The sequence below is a fragment of the Chelonoidis abingdonii genome, chromosome 16 (genome assembly GCF_003597395.2).
Source record: "Chelonoidis abingdonii isolate Lonesome George chromosome 16, CheloAbing_2.0, whole genome shotgun sequence".
NCBI lineage: Eukaryota > Metazoa > Chordata > Testudines > Testudinidae > Chelonoidis > Chelonoidis abingdonii.
In genome coordinates, this window is record NC_133784.1 from 4258014 (window position 1) to 4264013 (window position 6000).

Here is a 6000-nt window from a genome sequence, read left to right on the forward strand (position 1 = left end):
AAAAAGTAGGTTTTAAATGGTTCCAAGTAACGACAGACGGAACAAAGTGAATTACCAAGCAAAATAAAATAAAACACGCAAGTCTAAGCCGAGTACTGTAAGAAACTAAATGCAGGTAAATCTCCCCCTCAGAGATGTTTTAACGAGTTTCTTTTACAGACTAGACTCCTCCCTAGTCTGGGTCCAGCAATCACTCACCCCCCTGTAGTTACTGTCCTTTCTTCCAGTTTCTTTCAGGGATCTCTTTGAGGTGGAGAGGCTATATTCTGAGCCAGCTGAAGACAAAAAGGAGGGGGTTCCCAGGGCCTTATGGTCTCTCTGGTGGGTGGAAACCCCTTGTGTTTTCCTATGCAGAGTCACAGCTACAAGATGAAGTTTTGGAGTCACATGGGCAAGTCACATGTCCATGTATGACTCAGTTCTTTACAGGCCGATGCTTGAACGTTCCCACGGAAGCTCAGATGTAGGTTGGTATCTCTCAAAGTCCATTGTCAGTTGAAGTGTTTCTTGACTGGGCACTTACTGAGAATAGTCTTTTCTCAAGAAGCTGGCCAAATATTCCACTGAGGCTACTTAAAATCAAACAAGGACATAGCCAATATTCAGAACTTTGAATACAAAAATGATACAGGCATACAAATAAGATGAATAGATTCAGTAGATCATAACCTTTGCAGAGAGATGTTACGTGGCATATGTAGCATAAAACATATTCCAGTTATGTCATATTTACACTCATAAGCATATTTCTATAAAGCATTATGGGGTGCCATGTCACAGTCCTAATGCCAGCTGTGCCACTCATGCAGCATCTCATGCCTCAAGTGAGTCCAGCAGGGGACTTGGTAAGAGCTGGCATCCTCCTGTGGCTGAGCTGAAGGCAGATCTTTGCTGGGGTGTATAGTCAAGTGACTGGGAGGAGAAGTGATGTGTGTCCTGCACCTTTCAATGCGCTGCCTGTTCTGCTCCAGTTCAGAGGCTGACTGCTAGAGTGCGCCGCTGGGTGCTCTCTCACCGAGGGAGACTTTACGTTGGTTCTTTCTTGGCCGGATTTTCCTTAATCTGAAATAAATCGCCTGGAAATTCCTGCCTGGCTTGACCAGTCTGTGTTTGGCCCCAGGCGGCTGGAGAGGAGCACAGCAAGTTGTATTTAAACGTAGCCTTCACTCTGCTTGGTGCCCTGCCACCAGCCCAGTGAGCAGGACACCAGCTCTCTGCTCGGCCTGGCCTGACTGATGGTGAGTTTGATTCCCCCGGGGTGCTGGTTTGGGTGAGGTTTCCACCACCCACTTTGCCCTGGGACTGTGGGTTTGCACGAGGGTTGCGGTGCCCTTGAGGTGCCAGTCTGCATGGGGTTCGTGCCCTCTAAGTTTCCCATAGGAAAGAGCCCACAAACCCAAACCTAAAGGCAGCCGGAGCCACCAGGTCGCAGCTGCTTTCCTTTTGAAGCTATAATTCAGCCTGTGCTAACCCCAGAGCTCGCAGCCCCTGTGCCCAGCGGGCCCCCTCAGAAAGCTAGGCCCCGTGTAAAGCTCTGGCTTCTCCTAACACACTGGGCCTTCTGGCGAACATAGCCCCCAGGCTTCCTCCTTCCACGGTGCCCACCTCCTGCCAGGCCCTGTGCCAACAGCAATCAGCTAGGTGCCCCCTTGCCTGCCCCACGCTGCCTATTCCAAATGTGGGGCCTGGCTCCCGGCGACCCCTGCTGTCCCCTGGCCCTGAGGAGGTGGACAAACAGCAGGTGAGAAGATCCAGCAGGGGGTGCCACTTCAGAACCCCGTGGGAATCATGGCTGGCATCATCGATGGTCTCCCTCTGCCTCGGGACCGAGGAATGAACCCCAGTGCCAAACCGCCCACGCTCAGGTGGGGACAATCTGACGGGCCCAGGACAGGCCCATCTAGGTAAGGATCTGGCTGGCAGACGGGGGGCGTTGCTGGCTGAAGGGTGAGAGGGACAGGGATAAGGCTGGGAGGTGTCTCTCTGAGCACCCTCCTAGCTCCCCATCACTGCTCCAAACAGTGGGCTGCTTGCCCGGACCTCTGGGCGGGAATAAGTGTGTCATTGCTGCCTGGGCTCGCTCTGTATCCTAGCAGCACCGCTGGGAGCTGAGCTTGGCTGTTCCGGGCCCCACGGTACTGTGCTCAGTGGGAGAGACAGAGATCCCATCTCCATGGCAGTGTTGGCTCCGAGCATGTGAGCCCTGTTCTGCACATGGGCACGGCACAGTGACAAGGCTTGACCAGACAAAGAACCCAGCTGTCCTGCCATGTGAGCCCCAGCATCTCTCTTGAAATCCCTCGCTCAGTTCCCAGGCAGCTGGAGAATGAGGAATTGGAGCAAAAGGGGGGTGGGGTGGGGTGGGGGGCTGGCTGGTGTCTTGGTGCTGCAGACTGCCTGCATGGGGATGGACTTCTCCCTGTGCCCAGCCTGCTCCTGCTTGACTTTCCTGGCTAGGGCCTGGCACTGCACATGCCCCACTGCAGGCTGCCGCTGAATCGCTGCAGAGGTCACTGCTTCTCCCCCTCCCCGCAGCTGTGTCTGTCTGTCTCTCTCCTCACTTGGGAGGGGGACCCTGGTTCTTAGCTTGATGAGCTCCCCGAAAGTCAGAGGATGAGGCAAGGGGCTGCCAGGGAGGTGGCACTTTCTCACAGAAAGCTGGCAGCACCCCCATGGGCACCTCATCATGGGTCGTCCCCTACAGAAATCACCCACTACAGGACAGGCCCACAAAGAAAGTAACAGAACGCCACTAGCCGTCACCTTCAGCCCCCAACTAAAACCTCTCCAGCGCATCATCAAGGAGCTACAACCTATCCTGAAGGATTATCCTTCACTCTCACAGATCTTGGGAGACAGGCCGGTCCTTGCTTACAGACAGCCCCCCAACCTGAAACAAATACTCACCAGAACCACACACCACAGAACAAAAACACTACCCCAGGAACCTATCCTTGCAACAAAGCCCATTGCCAACTCTGTCCACATATCTATTCAGGGGACACCATCATAGGACCTAACCACATCAGCCACACCATCAGGTGCTCATTCACCTGCACATCTACCCATGTGATATATGCCATCATGTACCAGCAATGCCCCTCTGCCATGTACATTGGCCAAACCAGACAGTTTCTGCGCAAAAGAATAAATGGACACAAATCTGACATCAGGAATCATAACACTCAAAAACCAGTGGGAGAACATTTCAACCTCTCTGGTCACTCAGTAACAGACCTAAAAGTGGTAATTCTTCAACAAAAGAACTTCAGAAAAAGACTCCAACGAGAAACTGCAGAACTGGAATTAATTTGCAAACTTGACACCATCAAATTAGGCCGGAATAAAGACTGGGAGTGGCTGGGTCACTACAAAAGGTAACTTTTCCTCTGCTGATACTCGCACCTTCTTGTCAACTGTTGGAAATGGGCAACGTCCACCTCACCTTGATTGCGTTGGCCTCATCAGCACTACAAAAGTTATTTCCCCTCTCTTGATATTCACCGTTGAGAATAAGCCACTTCCACCTTAATCGAATTGGCCTCATTAGCACTGACCCCCCACTCAGTAAGGCGACTCCCATCTTCTCACGTTCAGTGTGTATATGTATATACACTGATCACTGTATTTTCCACTCCAGGCATCCGATGAAGTGGGCTTTAGCCCATGGAAACTTGTGCCCAAATAAATGTGTTGGGCTCTAAGGACTCCTCATTGTTTTTGTCCGCGCAGCTGGCTCTTTGATGGGTGTGAGCGCTGCACTGGAGCAGACTGGAGCAAAGGCCCCTTTCTCGCTGCCCTTTTTGGCTCCTGGGGCCTGAATTTCCATGGGATAAAGGGGCCCAATGAGTCAAAGGGGTAACATAACCCAGGCACTGTCCAGCATAAAACAGCATTAACCAAGGGTCAGAAGTGGGCAGCGAAAGACCTGCTTAGTGTCCCTGCAGACACTCCCTTGAAAATCCTTCCAGCCGTAGCCCGCTCTATGAATCGGATATTAAGAATGCCCAGCTCTCTCTCTGAGCATTGCCGGGTGCTTGTCCCCAGATCAGGCCCAGTATTAGTAAAACTGCTGTTCAGTTGCGACCCCCATGTGCACCAGGGAAGCGCCCCCTCCACCCCACCTGGGACCCTTCTGTATTTGCAACAGTTGGTGTGTGACTTTGCCCAAGGTGTGAATCCTCTCGCCCAGCCCGGGAGAGATGTGAAGAGCTCAATAAGAGTTCACGGGAACAGCCTCCAGCGGCTCCTTTCCCTTAAGCTGGGGAGAGTTTTAAGAAGGAGCCCGACAGCCCAACGATGGTAATCCCTGTCCGGTGGTGGGGAGATGGGAGCTGAGCTGGGGGGAGCTGTCATCTGTTCCAGCCCGTTTCCTAAAAGACAGATGAGCCAAGGCAGAAAATGCAGCTTCTTTTTCCGGTTGACTCACTTCCAACCTCCCTGCTGGAAAAACACGGCCCCGGCCCCCCCAGTCTGATCAGCCACCCTGTGACCGGGCAAACTTGCACCGGCGTCGGGCCCTGGAGGACGTAGCTTCTAGCTGCCTTCCTCTAGTCTCAGGGTCGCAGTGGGAGAGAGAGAGCAAAGGGGAGAAGGAAAAGGAGCCAGTGGGGTGACAAGTCTCCCGTTCCAGGTGCTGTTCTGGATGGAGCTGGAGCTGGATCCTCCTCTTGTCTTCCAGCCAGCCAGCGTCACTCCTTTCCCCACCAAAGTCTCCCCTCCTAAAGCCCACGCAAGGGAGTGGGGGGGGACGGGAGACTAGCCCCTCCCTTCCTTATTTTGTCCACAGGCCTAATTTCCGACGCACTAACCTCCCCTCTCCTAGAAGCTGCGTGAATGTGCTGGGCTCGGCGCCAGCTCCGGGAGGAAAAGGCTGGTGTTCTGGGGAGGAACCGCACCAACACAGTCAAACTGCCACTGGGGGAAAGGCCAGAGCAGCTGGAGAGTGAGACGGACACGCTGGAGGGCTCATGTGCCTGTGTCGTGCCTCAGTTTCCCCATCGGTATAATGAGGAGCCTGAACTGCCTTATGAGAGGGAGGAGTTTGTGTGAGATCCTCCAGCCCATCTCCCTGCTGTCAGTCCCTGTGCGGACGGATGGGCTGCAGGGCAGGCACCCAGTTGGGATATAAAAATATTGGCATTTTTTGACATTTTTTTCTTCAAGTAAATGCTTTGATTTCCCCACAAACTTTCCAGACTCTTTTTTTAACATCCCCATTGGTCAGTCATCAGTTTTAGGGTTCATCATCCCCCACACACCTCCAATCACCAGTTTGGTCAGCTGTGTCACATGGTGGGATCTTCCAAAACCAAAAAGGAAATGAGAATTTTCAGGGCTGCAAAGCTCCAGAGCTGTTTGTCAGAGTCCAGGAGCCTTCATCAGCAGAGCTCCCCTAGCTCAGGCACTGCCAGTGCAGATGGTCCTGAGTTCTAATCCTGTCTACGTGGGAAAGTCTGTCTAGCTGCAAACTCCAGAGGAATTTCCTTGCCTAGGACATTTTTATTTATTTTCCAGCCATCTCTATCTTAGGAGATGGCAAAATATTTACCAGCCCCCACAGTCTCAGTTGCTTTGCAGCACCAGGGGCAACTGAAATGCAACCTTGTTAGCCAAGGGAGAGTTAAATCCTATAGACTACAGATCCCAGCATGCAATGTGCTCTGCTAATCAGACCAGTGCATCCTGGGCCCTGTAGTCTCTGAGTGCTGGCTAGGCGCTGCCCTGGGTTTCATGCTGAGAAGATGCTGTGGGTGAACGTCCGGGGTCCGATGGTGCTTGTCGATGTCTCCCCTAGCTAGGTACACGCATGCACCAGGCGCTGTGTAAAGCTCTGCCATGTGAGGCTGTGGGTAACGAGGGGCGAATGGTGACTGTTGTCCCGCCCCAGTTCCCGCGGGGCACCGCAGTCCCTGCCCTGAAGAGAGTGCAGGGCAAGAGGGCTAGAAACTCATGTTGTTTTCAATGAGAGCTGAGCGTCTCCCGGGCTCCCCTGACTCC